Raw genomic sequence first — 17,074 nt, 5'->3', positions numbered from 1 at the left:
CCACTGGATATTTGTACAGCCCCTGCACTACTGCTCTGTAATTACCTTCCATAGGAAACTAACGAACAAAATGCTGTTTGGAAGTGGAGTCAAGTGTTTAAGCAAATTCAGATGTCTGTGGTAGGTGGAGCTGGCCAGTAAGATATATCTGAGAAGTTTATACTGTACCTTGCCCTTGAAAAAGCTGGCTTGGTGTGAGACCACAGCCCAGTACAGCACTTAAGGTCTGTGCTTCCTGTCCAACACATGGATTAGATTCACTGATGTCAGCAAGACTTTCCACATTTTAAACTGAGGTACGTGTCCAAATATTTTTCTTTTGGGTCCAACATCTCATTCCCCGTTCCCAAGGTTATATGGAACATTCCCCACAAAAAGCACCAAAAAGGAAAAATGAATTCCTTCCTCAGCACCCCTCTTCCTCTGAGCCAGTGAGGGCTCCTTGTGCAGGGCTCTCTAGGTGAACAGGTTTAGAGTGTTTTAGAGTGGCATTTCTGGTCATCTTTGATCCAGTTCTATCTCCACATCAGGCAGACTAATGGTAATAACAATTAATTCCATATGGCAATATTTACCAAAAATATCAATAAGTCCGCTGTCTTCCTGATTCTTTGGAAAGCAAGGCTTTGTCTTTCTTTATCCTTACTACTCTATTCTAGCCCAAGGCCTGCCAGGCCTTTCTTGCTTTTGGAAGAGCCAAAGGAGATGAAGTTACACCAAAAATTCCTTGAGAGTAAGAAAGCAGATGGAGCAACATATTTCCCTCTTTGTGATAAAGCTGAGCAGAAATGCTTAAACATATTTTCCAGTGATGTACAATTTGAATTATGCTAAGTGAATGTGTCCCCCAAAACAGGAGAGATGGGAAACCACAACTCCGGTCTGCTCTTTTCTTTCTCACTTACAGCAGTGCTGGCATGAAGGTTTCCCCTGAACACGTCCTTCTTTTTGCATTGAGGCTTTCCCTCGTGCCACACAACTACTGGGTGCTTTTCACCCTTGCGCTTGTCTGTCATTAAAATGACAAACATTATTAAAAGCTGTGTGTTAAATACTTTTCTTTGGTGAACTCACACTAGAGGCCAGTGGAGACGGATGGTAGAGCAGCTCTCTCTAGCCAAAATTACAGCACTGAGCATTCTCAAGTCACTGTAAATGCCACCAAACTCTAACATAAGGCATTATAGGAAGCTAATGAAAACAATTCATTATTTAGCACAACAGCATTAAATGTGGTTTAGATTAAGGTCTTTCCCCTTCTCAGCATCGAAAGAGATGCACAGATGACGTAGAGCAGGATCTTTCTGACAAAACTCAGGTCCATTTTAATAATGAGAAGTGCTTTAACCTGAGGAACACATTGGACAGCATCAACTGTTACCCTGGAGTGGAAAAAGCAGCTGAGACTGAGTGGCTACTGCAGCCTTTCCTTTCAGTCCTCCCTGCTGAGCACAGGCCCTCCCCTTACACCTGAGAACGATGTAGGAAGAAGTGGCTTCTCTGTCCCAGGCCCTGCTTTGCCTCGGTGTGAGAGCCTCCCCCACCAGTTATTCCCTGCCTGCTCCCAGCGGTGCTGGTGGCGGGCAGCAGTGGCACCTGAGCAGGGCTGTGCCCTGAGCTGGGTTTCTCAGAGACAGCTGTGCTGTGCTGGCTTCTCTCCTCCCAGCTCCACTGCAGTGTCCCCTCTGGTTTTGATTTACTCCGTTCTGTGCCTTTCAGGTTCCAAACCCACACCAAATCAAATCAAAATCCAGCTGAGGTGCAGGTAAGGGCAACACACCAGTGTCTGCCACACACTTCATGTGCTGTCTGTAAAAGAGCTTGGGTTGTTGGGACCTTTGTGCATTTGGCACGTCCTTAATGTTACAGACCGACAGAAAATTATTGAACTAAAATGCCCCATTTATATGTGGTTTTAAAACTGTTGATTAGCATTGGTCTCGTCAATGCATGAGCAGCAGCAGCAGCAGAGCAGTTTGCAATAGAGGGCAGTGTCTCTTTGCTAATGCCTTGTCAGTTCCCTTATCACTAACACAGCAGGACGCCGATGGTGAATGTATTCCCAATCTCAAATGATAACGACTCTGTCTTGTTGGAAGGAGGAAAAAATAATCGGTATTATTTGTTTACTTATGTTCTGTTTTTCATTAAAAGATCATCTCATTCACTACTGAAATGAGGGCATATCCAAAGGAAACTTGGCAAGCATACTGCTGACTCTAGTACCACTACCTACTTTTAGGATTAGCCATGAATAAAATTATTCTTGTCAGCTCTAGTAAAAAGCAGATTCATGTGGATAAGTTTTGCAGACCTTTTCCTTTCTCACCATCTATTACCCAAAAACCCCGACATTTTTCATTAAAGTTTTCCTGAAACCATTTGGCAATCTGAGACATACCTGCAGCACTCAGGAGCAGAGCAAGTGCTTTCTGCTTCAACAGACCCAGACTGATAAATTACAGTCTGAAAAAGCGGTGTTAAAGAACAGATTAAGCACTAAGTATTTCAGATAGTCAAGATGGAAACCTACTTAGAAATTTAATTTTCTGATGAGAAAATAAATATAATCCATCAGATCATAGAGAAGGGGAAAGAACCTCAACCCCAAATACCCTGCAGAAAATAGACTGAGATTGTCTGCCTCAGTAGCTGTGAGCAGTGCCAGCTCAGATTCAGTACACTGATATATACACTTTAGTATTGTATCAGGCTGGTTAACTGAAGCTTTTCAGAGCAGCTGCCTAAATAAGTGTGCAGCACTAAGGAATTCCAAATCACTTAAGAAGGTCAGTACTTCAGTTTGAAGACAGGAATACCCTACAAATTACTGAAAAAAGGCTACTGAGAAAACACCACTGACAAAACCAAATGGAATATTTTATTTTTGCATCCTTTAATACTTACTTTCAGTATTCAATTAAAATCTAGAGGAAATGTGAACTCAAAAAATGGTGACTTGTCCCTGCAAAGTTTAATGTGCAGACCTAATTCTTAGCATAAAGTTTTGTGTGCAGAAAGAAGACTAAATGCAGACAGATATTTGCCTCGGCCTTTCAATTTGATGAGTAAAATACATGTACTTTCCATAGAATACATTAAACACCTGGGTGAAGAGAGGGGTGATCTAGCAGGCAAAGCAGGGCATTAAATAAATGGTGAATTTAAGTCCAAAGACAGTAGCTTACACCACACCAGCAGTTCTGAAGCCAGGGGCTTAGGCTGCAAGTGATTTGAAATCTCTGCTGAGTGCTTCAGCTCCTGCATCATGGGCTGAATTCAGTGGAGAAAAATTCAGGTGCTCTCAACATGCAGGGGCCAACCCTGTCACTCTCCAAAAGGATGCAGACTTGGACTGGAGTGCACAGCTGGGGAGAGGTGGAATCATTTAATCTGTATTAACTTGAGCTTTAATAATCGTGTTGCTGATGTAGCAGATGCAAAGAGCCAACTCCAAAGACAACTGAGGTAAGATTCACTAGAAGTTGGCCACTGCATATTATCTTATAATACCCAAAGGGCATAGGAATGTTCTGTAGCACTTATATGCTTCCTGAAAAAGCACCTCCCCACAAGATACACCTGTATTCCCTTCCCTGGAACTGCCTGTGGCTCACAGCTGGCCTGAGAGGAGCTTGCTCACACACAGAAGTCAGGGTTTTACAAGGAACCTCGCAGCATTTGCCCAGAATCACACACTGATTATGTTCATTTGCAACTTACATGTTTAAAGTGGAGAAAGATACCTTATTTATGCTATTTTTTATTTTTTCTTATTTTTATTCTATTTTTTATGTTATTATATTATATTTTTTCTATTTTACATTAATTGATAATACTCCCTGGCCATTTCCTGATGTAGAAATTGTACATTAATTTTTTTTTCTCTTAAATAGTGAACAAACTTTGGAAAGTGTACCAATTGTGCCAATAAAGAGGCCCACAACCAGCACATTTATTTGTTTTGGAGGAAAAAGATAACTAAACTTTTGCCCTTTTATTTTGCAGCAGCCAGAGAAGAGCCCTAAATCAACTAAAATTTAGAAGTATTTACATACAGAATGTCATTAGTCTATGACTAATGGAACTTAACACCTAAGTTCCAAGTTTTCCTTGCCTTTTGAAAAATACATTTCCATATCTTTAGCCTGAATGTTGGCCTGATTCTGGTCAGAAACAGTCTGATATTTCAAAGTGGGTCACAGAGAAATTTTCAAACATTTATTCTGCCCTTGTCTTCCTATTATACAAAGCAGAAACGGCACAGAAGAAGTCAGACCTATACTAATCTCTCTCTGTATTGCCTCTGCAGTAAGTTTTCACTAAAATAAGTCATGTGTTGGAAGTATATTAATTGAATTTTGAAACATATATTCTGAAGTTAACCTGAAGTTGACCTTTGTACTGACAGATAAAGTTTTGTTAAGCAGCAAGGCTCATCTGCTACTTTCATACAGCTCCACTCAGAGTTCTATAAGTTTTTCCATTAAGATTCTTTCTCTTACAGAGCAGCCTCTCATTCACTCATATTTTTTTCAATGCACATTTGGAAACAATAGAGTTTTCCTGCAATTCTATTTGTCATAAGTAGTTTAAGATGTTTTCAGTTTATTTTTAGGGACTCTTAAGAAAGTTCAAATAACCAACTAAATATGTATAAGCTCACAGCACGTAAATACATTTTCTTTTTCTTTCCCTCCCCTTTCTATAACGCACAAAAGATGTAGGGTTTTTTAGTACTTTAGCTTGTATATGGTCTGGCCAATTTATGCCTGAATTAGCTGTCCATCTAAGCTTCTCATGGATTTAAATGTATGAACATTTGCATCACATTTTTCACTGGTGTTTTCTATTGTTTTTAAGTGCCCCTTTATAAAATAATTTCTGGAAGGAGGGAGCACAAGTGCATTGTGAGATATTGACACATAAGCAGGAATTTTGTCATGGAGTCCAGGTGACACTATGCCGTAACTGCTGACAATTGGATTATAATGGAAAAACCAGTAGCTATATCCCTATACTGTTGCATCATTAAATAGCAATATTCAGCCACCTGGGGAAACTTGAGTATTTGTATTTGTGTAAAGAATAATTTGTTTGTATAGTATACGTGGATCAAAAACATCAGAGAAGAATGAAGTCTATTGAGGCTGTTTCTGCTGAGTTACTGGTTAGCACATACATGGCAGAGACACTTTACTCCTCACAAACTCCACAGTAATGGAGTTACAACAGAATTGCAAAATGCTAGAGTAGAAGCAAACAGCTTGTGCTGGTGAGGAGGAATTCAGGCTGGTCAGAGTTGTCAAAATAAAAGGAAAATGCAAAGGTTCACTGAGCAAAAACAGTGCTGGCTAAGCTCTGGGTGAAGTTACATGGTAGAAGTCCTGGTAATTCTCTTGCTCCTGACCACACATCAGAGGAACAAGAGGAATCAGAAGGCAAGCATCAGCAAGCATCCTGGAGCACCCTTTCTTCTTTCTCCAGTCCGTAATAATTGGAGAAAGAAGCATTGCTAGGATTGCTTGAATAGGACAGCCATTGGCTTAGCTCTTAAGTTCTGCCACAGTTCTGTTCTTCCACTGGGAAGTGATTATAGTCAAGGCAGCTACTGCAGTTCCTGTTCCCTTCTCCTCCAACAGCAATTAGACAAAGGGTGCTACAAGTTCAGGTTTTGTATTTAAAAAATATCAATCTTTCAAAGGCTGTTCTTGCACTGACTTCTCAAGCAATGAATGCCACTCGCAGAGACATCCTTCTTTCTGACAAATTATTTTCCTAGCTAAGCAGGCTAGCTCCATAAAATGAGAGGAAAATCACATAGTAATGATTTGCTATCTTGGAAGCACAAAAGCCTGGTATTTTAATAAGGTCTGGAGCCCATTTTGGAATTAAAAATATATTTCTGATTTGTGAAACAGCAAAATCTTTTCCAGATCAAAAAAATCCAACCAAAACCCAACTCCAAAACAACATACTGTGACCCTCCTGCAACCATTAGTTTCTAAAATCAGTACTCTGAAAAAGGAAAGAATCAAAAACTACACAAAAGAGTAAACAGTATGAATATGGTACTGATCTAAAAATGATCCCATGCTGAAATGGCACATTTTCTTCTGTTTACATCCCTTGCACATAAAAGTCTATGATTAATTTATCTTACTTATTCTGGGATTAATCTTGGTCACAACAATGTGAGGTCCATCCAGAATTTTGATAGTGAAACCCTGGAAATTGAGGTGCTGGAGGCAGAAGCCTGGAAGCCCTAGTGAGGTATTTGGCAAGGCTTAGGTCACAAACCCAAGAAGGCATTACAGCTCCTCTGCATTTCATCATCACTGGGCTCAGAGCGTGCGGTCATTTGGGGATGCAAACATTCCGAGGAGTTCAAGCACAGCCTGGACTCTGCTCAGACTCAGAGCTGCTCTCGGAGCACATCCTTAGACTGGTGAACAGAAAACAGTGTGTGCACAAGTCAGTGTAGAAGACGGTGGTGGTACATTGCCATCAACGTGCCCCAAGAAACACTCAGTTTATGCCATAAGATGTTGTGGTAAATCTATTTCAGATTTGGTGTAAAAGTACACAAATCTTCAGGAAAAGAAGGAAAACCTTTAATTGTGGTGCCAGCCCTCATTGATCTGTTTGCATGTGCTTTCCACAAAGTTAATATTAGCATAAATAGTTACTTTGGCTGCAGTCTGCTGGAAGTACCAATAGGTCAGGATGTTTATGGACATGAGCTCTGGGAATCAGTCAGAGCAGGCAGCAAGTGACATGTTTACCTAGTCCAGTATTGGTACCATGTCTAAACAGAGGATTAGCTCTTCCAGCTCCAACACCTCTCCTGTGCTCAGGGCTGTTCCCATGCCCAGCACCACCCTTCCTGCAAGGCCTTCTGTTCCAAGGCTGCGAACACAGGGATCAGAAAGATGCTAGAAATATATGTACGTATTAAATAAAATAATGAAAAAATTGCCACCCACTCCAATAAACAGGTCATCAGGATTCTGAGTATTTCCACTCAGCTCACTGAGAATGCTTTTTGAAACAGCTTCATTGTGTTGGGGATTTTTTTATACCGGGGATGTGAAAAGGCAATTTATTATATCAATATAGAGGTAATTTGACTCTCACTTTCATTTTTGCCTATATTTTTACTCTCTACCAGAAGAGCCTACAGTATTTTGTTTTAGTAACTTACTACTCAGAATGTGTCTATGACATGACAGTAAAATGGATCAGGTTAAAATTAATTTCAGATTCCAGATCTGAATGATGCTTGCAGTCTAAATATTCCAAGTTATCCTACTACTTTGAAATAATGTGGCATATATCCTAAAATTGTGAAATCAGTCATGAGTACACTATTTATCCAGTCAGATATAATGTCAACAAATGTTAAATTTTACAAAATAATTTAGGAAAAATATGGAGACATGGATGGAAAATATTTAGCAAAACTGACTAAGAAGCAAAATATTAAAGGAATTTAAAAATGAGAAGTCACAAGTATGCTCCTCCCACCACACTACCTGGCTGCTGCTTTTTGCATTCAGATAATAAACAGTGAGCTGACCTCAGAACCAACAAAGAAGCAAAGCCAGGCTGCAGCATTTTAGAAGTGCTTATGTTGTGCATAAGCCTACCCTGAGTACATGATAGAACTTGAGTGGAACAAGAGAGCAGCAGCAGCAGTTTTCTCCATGCTCCCAAGAATGCTGCAGCACAAAACTTTCCTCGTGTCCTGGAATGGAAAGTTTCCAGCAGGGCAGCTGCTGGGCCAGTGCCTCCCCACGCTCTGCTCTCGTAGGAACATGCTGCTCAGCACTTGTTGTGTTTGCTTCCTGCCTTTGGAGGCCATCCAGAAATGACGTGGGCTGGTGCAAGGCTGTCTGGTGATCCTCACCACCAATCTGTTCCTGTACAGCAGATTATCTAAACCACTTCAGCCAATGTGTGGTCAGAGTGAGTAATAGAAAGCTGTTTGAACAAAGCTTCTGTGATGCATTGGAGGTGGTTCCCCTGAGGCCATTTTTCTCTGTATGTCTTAAATGTCAGTGCTCTTTTAAAAAAATAAAGTAAAAATTCAAGAATGCACAAGGAACCTAACCCACATCCACTGACACGAAGCCAGGCAAGGTTTAAAGATGGGTGCATCTTTGCATGTTTCAATTTTGAGTTCACAGCCAGGCTTAAACAATATTTTTTAAAGTGAATGAATGAATGAGGAGTTTTGTCTGTAGCACTAACCAGTTTCCCTGGTTGTGTATAATGTACTTGCAGACATTTTCTTGCAGAAAACATTAATTTCATCCTCTTCTCTAAGTTCATTAGAAATAATTCAGTGTAAGAGAGCCTGTAACCTATCCCTATTCACCAAATCAATGAAATGCATAGACCCATGATCACAGGCCAGGCAGTATCAGCATGGTGACTGCATTACACCCTTACCATAACACAAGCACGTGTGTGACCTGCGGCATCGCTCTGGGAGTTGGTTTCAGTGTCCTGGTTCATTGCTAACCACGTGCTCTGGACTGTTTTAATTGCACTGTTTTATTGTTAGATTTGCTCCATGAAGATGAATCACCATTTCCAGCTGCTGCCCAAGAGAGAAAGTGTTACTACCCATACAGACCAAAGGCTGAACCACAAAGGTCCTACCCAGAATCTGAACCACGAGAAGTCTTCTGTTCCTCTAGAAGTAGAAAACAGATAATCCATTCAATACTTTCTGAAACTGAGACATAACTGCACCCAGTTCTTACTTGCTGCTTTGTTTCAATGTTTTTACTTTGAATTATACCTTTTTATTGAAAAGAAATGAATGTGTTTACAATGTGTTCCCAGTTCTAAGTAGCATTAATGTAAGAAGCCAACATCCTCTCAAGACCCCACATGAGATCCACAGCAGAGCAGGCTTTGGCTCCTTTGCATGCATCAAGGTGTAGCATGGGAAATGGGCTGTGCTGGCAGGGGGTGTGACATAAACAAGGAAAGGAGGACCCTGCTGAGCAGCAGGTGGCCTCTGGAAGCACTGGGAATTCTTTGCCTCACGGCCCTGGTACATCCCTGCAGGCTGCTGGCTTTGGTTAGCAATGCAGGGGGACAGTGGGAGCAATGGGTAGGACTGACGGGCTGGTAAACCTCTCCCTGACACACATCTGCTCACCAATGCTGTCTCGGAGCTGGACCTCACCTTGGCAATAGATGGGTGAACACACAATATAAAATAATCAAGTCCTGACAACAGCACAGGTTACTCAATCTCTGCTTCTGAGCAGAAGAAGACCCAAATCCTTGGTGCTCTCAGGGAAAAGGAAGGATGTGGGCTTGGTATATAATCAATATTTAATGTCATTGAGTCTCTTCCTGTAACCAGTAATATTGTAGACAAGATATAAAACAATGTTTCCAACAATGCTCTTTTATCATAAGCATTTCCTCTACAAAGCAAGTAGCTACCAAAGTGCACTCAATATTTCCCCTAAATAACACAAATATTTCCTCTAAATCACAGCTAGCTTACAGTGTTTATCTGATTAAGAAGGAACCACTGCAGAATTATAAGGAGAAATTTACTGCCATTATCTTCACTTTCTTCCATTCTATGTTCTCTCCATATCAAACCAGATTTTTTCCCTGCAGTCTATAATTTGTAAAGGTTTCTTTTTGGGTGAAGGCTCTCTCAAGCATCTCTGTGAGAACCTACCCTGGACATAAAGGGCTCAGTACAATGTGAAAATGTGGCTTCAAATGTTCAGTCATGTTCACAGACAGCCACTCCAGGGTCCAAGGTGATTCATCTACTGCAAAACTGCTTTGCTGTAAGGGCTGAGTGGTTTGGACAGTGCTAGCCAGGAGATCTTTCCCACTGCTCCTCTATACAGTGTCAACAAGCCCCTAAGGATTTGGACTGCAATGCAGGGTCCTGGCATTCTTAACTCTTTGGGTTTTGTCTATAAATAATCTTTCAGCAGCAGGAAATAATTCAATTTTCAAACCACACACATCATTAGCAAATCTGGTACAACTTAGTGTGTAGACAAGATCTAAATAGCAGCATAGTTTAAATCACATTATGCCATTTTTAGTGGTTGTTGAAATTCAAGTTTGCATTGATTTTAGTAGACTGGCTGAGAAACGACATTAGTTCCATTTTGACTTCTTCCACTCTAAAGGAATGGGTTCACCACACTGCCTGTAATGCATCCTGATTGGTGAGGGTAACATAATAACCAATTGGCTGGGAAATAGAAACATTTTCCCCCTTCTTCTGGAGCATTCACTTAGCAGCTACATTTACTGCGTGAGCAGATAATTTGTCACTTCTGGTATGACCACACAATCAACTAGGTAGGCAAGTTAGCCAGAATAATAATTTTATTACAAAAACTCCAACAAATAGAACAAAAGATGGCCTTAAATATTAATACACAACTCCAGTTTTATACTCACTCTGAGTTTTGTTCTCCATGTCCTCCCTGAAAATCTCTTCCACAAAACTGTCAGCAGCATTAGGATCAATATGAGTCTGGTCATCCAGATTTCATGTATCCAAAATACCAAGCAGGTTTGGTATTATGCAGAGTGTTACTTATCCCTTCTTCTTCCCACAGTTGCCAGTCATGTTGTTGATATTCTAAAGGACCTTGTCTATAAAAAAAAGGAAACTTCATTTGAAGTCACTGGAACATTAGAATGTCTCTGAATTTTTCTTCAGGTGGAGTGAAAAAGCATTAATATGACACACTTAAACTGGGGGTTCTGAGTCAGTCTAACTCCTGTGAGCTCCTAGGTTGTGTAAGAGCTTCATAAAATGTCCCCCAGATACTCAGAAGTATTTTAGGCTTAACATATGTGCAAGTTTTCTGTCAGACTAATATGATTTCTAATATTTTAACCCAAATGTTTATATAAGTACAGTGTTTACTAGAAGTAGTTATATTGACAGATAATTAGCGTATCCTGTCCTTCCTGAAATGCATGTGAATTTTACTGTACTACAGCTCCCTAATCCAGACCAGGTTCTGTTGGATGCTCTGCTGGTCCAAATCCTTGAATGCTATGTTCATCAGATCTCCAATTAGAAATTGTAATCCTGACAGGGTATTTGAAATTTGGACACTTTTAACCTATGAGAATTTTTGGTTGAGCTCACAGCTTAAAATATATTTTCTTAGAGATAAAATTCTGAGAAAGTAAAACCATTTGCTACTTCACTTTCTAGGGATATTTTTTTCTTTTGAATAATTTATTTCTTTCATGGTTTAAAGGAAGAAGAATTCAGCCTTATAGCTCGGCTGCAATAGAGAAAGAAAATATAAAATGAACTGCTTCTTTGTAACACATAAATGTTTTCTGAGTTGCTGTTTATTTTAAAGGAAGTGCTGATGTTGGCACTTGTTCCCTGTGTGTGCTGCCAGCTTTATAGTTGAAGGGATTAGACAGAAAACAAATTAATAAAGTCTAGTTTTTCTGTAATTAAATAACTGTGGCTGTCCCATAATCAATTAAAAGTGGTTTCTGGAAAAAAATCAATCTTTCTTACAGTCCATAGTGCACAGAGAAATGAACAGAAGCACAGTTCTGTCAGTATGAAGAGTTTACCAGCTCAGCAATTATGCAAGAGGATTTGCCACATCTCCACTGATAAACTGCTGCAAGCACTGTGGCCAAGACCTGCTCTTGATTTCAGAGCTCCCTATTCAGGGGTTCTGACAAGTAATTGTGGTTACCATGTTTCTGTGCCAAATCTAGACTCATCAGCACATCCTGCCCCACAAGTTTAGGCTATCATGAACTACAGCAACACTGGCTGGTGCCATCCATACCAAATGTATTCTACAGGTGTTCAAACCAGCCGTGATGCTCCTACAGAGGCTGCACAAGAGAACTGCAAGTGAACATAGCAAAGAGATCTGTCAAAGCAGAGCGGCTCAACCCACTCTTAAAGTCAGCACAAGTGAGAAATCACTTCTCACAGGTGCTCTGAAAGTCTGGCAGAGGTTTCATACTGGTGCAGTCCAAGCCAGCTGTACAAACCCTGCCTGAAAGTGTCATCTGCCTGCTTTAAAAACAGAAATGTGGTGAGGGACAGCTGAAGTTGAGTAACCTGGCCCCTTTTCTCGGGCCACTGAAGTTGACACTATAATTAACATTTAATGAGATGTTTGCAAGAAGCTCTGATACTCTGCAGCTGCTGATCCTCCACAGATCAATGCTGGAAGATGATTCCTGGGAAGGCAAACTCCCCCTTCATGGACAATACCTGTCAATGTGTGCAAAGTCTTCCCCAGCACCCTATGGCTCAACAGCTACACTTAACAGTTACTTTGAGACCTCAATGCATACTATAAAATTGCAAAGGTTGCAAATATTTCCTGATGGAGATAATTAATTACTCTGTTTTCTCAAATAATGAAGCCCTATAAACTACTGAAAAGTAACATCAAGCTTCTTTCCTTTAAATGACCTCTTATTCTCAGCTATAGACGCTACTAGTTCAAAAAGAATTAGTAGAATTATTTAAAAGAAATAAATACAAAATACAGGAAGAGATGTTCTTAAAGTGCCCTGAAATTTTCCTTCAGTCAGTCAGTCAGTCAGTCAGTCAAGACTGCTCAGCTTCCTGGTTTTCAGTGGAGCTCTACCTTGTGAGGGGGACAGGAGAAGGATGGAATGGGCTTTGAGATGTGACTTTTCTGGATGGCAGCTGAAACATATTAACAGTGCAGTAATCATAGTAAAGGATTAGAGGAAGAGCTAGTTGGTAAAGCATCCTGGCTGTTTCAGACAAAATAGAATAGTAAAGTTTTACTATTATTTGTATTTCTTCCTGGATTTACTCACTCATTTACAGAATAAGTGGCACACTACATTTCTAGTAATTGAGCAGTTTCCTACTACCTCAGGGTCCACTCTACATGGCAGCTGTAGGAACACACAAAATGCATTTTGCACTGGACAGAAGCCAAATCCAAAACAATGATAGATTTGAAAGTATCCTGAATAAACTGGCTCTGTTCCTTATCCTTTGTTTTGTGTGGGTGGTGGCTCAATCAGGCTACCAACACAAGTGCCCTAGCAGGGGCAGCTGGGGTGCACGGTGTGACACGTCCCTGCAGCCAGCCCGGCTTGTTGCAGTGCGGCTCACACGCAGATTCTCCCTATAGCTAAAAAAGCAGTTTCTCCTGGCTATTGGGTCAAACCATTCACACAGCAACAACGTTTCTAAAGATTTTAAATAATAGGAAACCATTTTGGAACACAAAATTGGAAAGTGACATCCAGGCTTCCTTCTGGTACTCATTAAACCCATCTCTTGCAGACCATGCTGCATCTTGATTTTTCCCAGGATGATGCCACAGTCAGGTTGCACATGCCTATAGACAGGGCAGTCTGCTCCATCCAGCAATGCTAAGTGGTGGCTTTCTGGGATGAAGTTTTCTGAATGTAGGGAAAGTTCCAGAAGTAACTGAGTTACTGAGTAACTGAGTTTTGTATTGCAGTATTTGACTGCAGAGCAATTCAAGGGGTCCTGGTGATGTGTTGCTGGATACAGGAGGAGCTCTGTTCCTGCAGACTGCACAGTGATCTGGTTTCAATCACCAGTCCTACCTTGCTGTTTCTTACTCCGAAGCACTTCACAACAAACTTCTATCACAGAACCCCCCTTGGGACGTGACTTTAGGGAGGAGTGAGGAATCTCACTGTTTTGTTTCCCAGCAGGGAAGATTGTTTCCACTAGTGACTTTTTTCTCCCTCTCTATGCCTTTGTATGGAGGCAAGGGAGATTTTATCACTTGCTTCTGTTACTACTAAACTGTGGAATAAAGTACTTTATTTGCATTTCATATACTATTTTTACAGTGTATGAAGAATAATATTTGTGTTGAGCTGTTAAATATTGACAGTAGTCCCACCCTATTTATCAAATACTGACAGCTGACCAAGCAAAGGAGTTAAAAATTATTTGGAAATTTGGATCTTCTTGAAGCCTTTAAATATATTTCTGGAAGTTGGAGGCTTTCCAGTTCACACAGCTACTCTAATAGCTAGACATATTTTCTCCCTTCCCTATGCCAAGAACTCAATTAAGAAATATATAGCAGAAGGGAGGCACTTCTAAGGGACCTATTTTTTTTTTCCATTCTTAACAGAAGAAAAAAGAAGGAAAAATATCTTTGTCTGGAAACAATCAACATAAGTGATTGTTCAGAGCCAGCCTGAATTTGAAAATGTGGGGACTTTAGGATGGAGATCATATGGCTGAACAATAATTCTGAACATTACAAATTCCAGCTCCTTCCTGATTGTGCCTTTGTTCAGCAATGTTCTCTCCAAGATCTTGACTCTGCTTTTGGGTGGAGACCTCACTTGGTACGTTGTCAGTGCAAACAACACTGAAGTGTTTGCTCATGGTGTGAATTCCTACTCAGAGTGGCTGCCTAAACCCAGGGAGCTGCAACAGCTTGTGCTGTTCTTGGAGAGCATCACTTGGAGTACAGGAATTCCCTGAGATTCACCTACCAGCAGCAAGAACAAATCTTCACTGAGCACTGCAAAAACAATGCTCTACAAAAATCATCCTCTTCCCTAAATTTAACTGAACAGAAGATATGAAGTGCATTATCCTAGTGAAAACAAACCTTCAGTGGAAAAATTGTTCTTGTCTTTTTTAAGGCGTATCCACACACGCAGCACATTTCAGTTTGCTGACAGAAAAAAACTGCTTTTAAAAAGTGAATGGTTTTCTTTAGGCTATCAGAAAGGAGGAGACTTTCATGAACTTTGGCTATAAAGCTATATAAATCCCAAAAGACTACAATTTGCTCCTTAGAAGCCAAGATAGATGGATAATGCAGAAAAACCTTGTTATGCCAATGATTTACTGGGTAAACAATTTTACACTCAGCCTCCAGAATGCAGTTAATCCCAGCTGTGATGGGAATATGTCAAAGGAAACACATTTCTAACAATCATGAAGATACTAATGCAGATAAACCTGAGAATCTCTTATAAAACCCCCCAAGAGGACATAACATTTTTTTCCATAGATATCTCTCCTTGTGAACTAGATCATTAATTATTGTACTCATATGAAGCCACAGACATCAAGAAGCCAGATCTACTGCATTTCCATATATAAACCCATAAATTTAATGTGCAATTCCATAATTCTTGAAAGATAAGATCTGTATTATAGCAAAGAAAGCAATGTAGAAAACACCAAAACCTGTCCCTGCCTGTTTGACACAATGAGATAATTTTAGTTCCAGACAAGCCATTTCCTAACATTATCTAAACTATAGCTCATAAAAGTTTATGGACTCAAATTCCAAATAGAGTAAGAAAACAATGGCTCTCAGTATCTTCCCTAATGATAACAGCAGTTGGGTGCAATAACATTAGTGATTGCAGTGAAGGCAGTTTATTTTACCCAAGTCTGCTAGTAGCACTTTTTTTGAAAACCTAAAATAACAGCAAAGCAGCAGAATTTGTACAGGTGGTGTGCCCAGCCAAGCAATATATGTGAGGATGCTTGTATGATAGGACTTTTCAAAGACCTTCCTCCTCCCCTGTGTCAGCTTGGAAGTTTTTAACCTGAACATATTTCTCATTCTCTAGTATAAAAACCTAAGTGTTAGCTACTTGGAAAAATAATAATCTCTCAGAAGACCCATTTCTGACACCATATTGAGTCCAACCTTTTCAAAACCCATGTCCTTGGGCTTTTTAAATTTGAATTTGAATCTAGAGATAATCTGAACTCTTACACATCCCTGACCCATGACACTACCTTTTTCTCAGAATATGAGCAAAAGCTTATTTTTGTGCAGCAGAAACACACAAAAAGCCCGATGAGATTTACACTCCATATGGACACAATGTCACTATCATTAATCAGAACATGGTCTAACGACACTCTCCCTCTTAAAAATGGACAGTGTCAGTGAGTCCCTGGAGCAGGTAATGACTGAAGAGAGGGTGAGCCCAGGGGTAGGATGGTTAATACAACATAGCCACTGACCAAAAAGGATTTTCTGGTATTTCCCTCCCACCCACAACATCACAGGCATGAATGTAAAGCTTTACATTTATGATCGTGCATTTCCCAATACAACAAAACTCCTGGCAGCTCTTGGAAACAATGGCAAAGTGCATCCAAACTATGCTGAGCAGACAGGAGATTTCAAATCCCTGTACCCTTGAATAGGAGACCTGCGTGTCTGGTGGTTGAGTTTTTAACCACAAGCAGCTCTGATAACTGCTTGTCACTGCATACAAGGATTTTGGCACATTTTTGTTCATATTGCAAGAGAAAGTGTACAGGCAACAGATTCTGCAGCAGAGGCTCAGGAGAATTGCCACCCATTAAAAGCCAGATGCACCAGTGACAAAGACAAGCAAATCAGATGACTCTGAACCTGGATTCTGCCCCCAAAGTAGTAGTTTACAAAGTACTATGACATTTTCAACTTAGTTCTGCAGCCCCAAATTCTTTTAAGAAGGAGACCCATCCCAAGTGTATCACAGGCTTCTTTTTCAAATGAAGGGATTAAAGTAAGGCACAACCAATTCCAACTATGAAAAACAAATAGCCAATAACAAATAGCCAATGCTTTACTGTGCAATAAAGAATTTGAATTTATAGAGGATATAAAACAGAAAATGTTTTTTCTGATGCAAATTGCTTTGAAGTATTAAAGAATGGGAGAAATTTCAGTATCACTGCATTATGATCCCACATCATGTAAGAACATGCCTGCTCAACTCATAAAATAACCACTGGCACTACCAGTTCAGATCTGTTCCCTGGCCTCAGGGCTGCTGAAAACCATGCTGTAAACCAAACCTTCTATTAAAACTTAGTCAAGAGAATAAGATACAGGTCAGACTGGTCCAAGTATTATTTGATGAAGGAAAGACCCTCCTAAGTATTTAGACATTATAGCTCTAGTTTTTTTCAGCTGGAATCCATAAATGTTTATCCAATCTTCCTGTGATGTCCTTTGATCTCTTAGGAGTTTTTATTTTTAAAAACACAGATAACATTTCTATAGCCATA

General features: G+C 40.1%; 1 long non-coding RNA gene across 2 annotated transcripts in view; it reads right to left on the bottom strand.

The window, feature by feature from the left end:
• Positions 1–10,190: 10,190 nt before the first annotated feature.
• Positions 10,191–17,074, bottom strand: part of LOC137483555 (uncharacterized) — a 45,543-nt gene continuing 38,659 nt past the window's right edge. For both annotated transcript variants that reach the window (XR_011004522.1, XR_011004526.1), the window contains one exon: positions 10,191–10,659. This is a non-coding gene — a long non-coding RNA (uncharacterized lncRNA). The remainder of the gene's footprint in view (positions 10,660–17,074) is intronic.

This window comes from Anomalospiza imberbis, chromosome 16 (genome assembly GCF_031753505.1).
Source record: "Anomalospiza imberbis isolate Cuckoo-Finch-1a 21T00152 chromosome 16, ASM3175350v1, whole genome shotgun sequence".
Classification (NCBI taxonomy): Eukaryota; Metazoa; Chordata; class Aves; order Passeriformes; family Viduidae; genus Anomalospiza; species Anomalospiza imberbis.
Note: the sequence above shows the minus strand (reverse complement) of the source record. Positions and strands in the feature narration are given on the sequence as shown.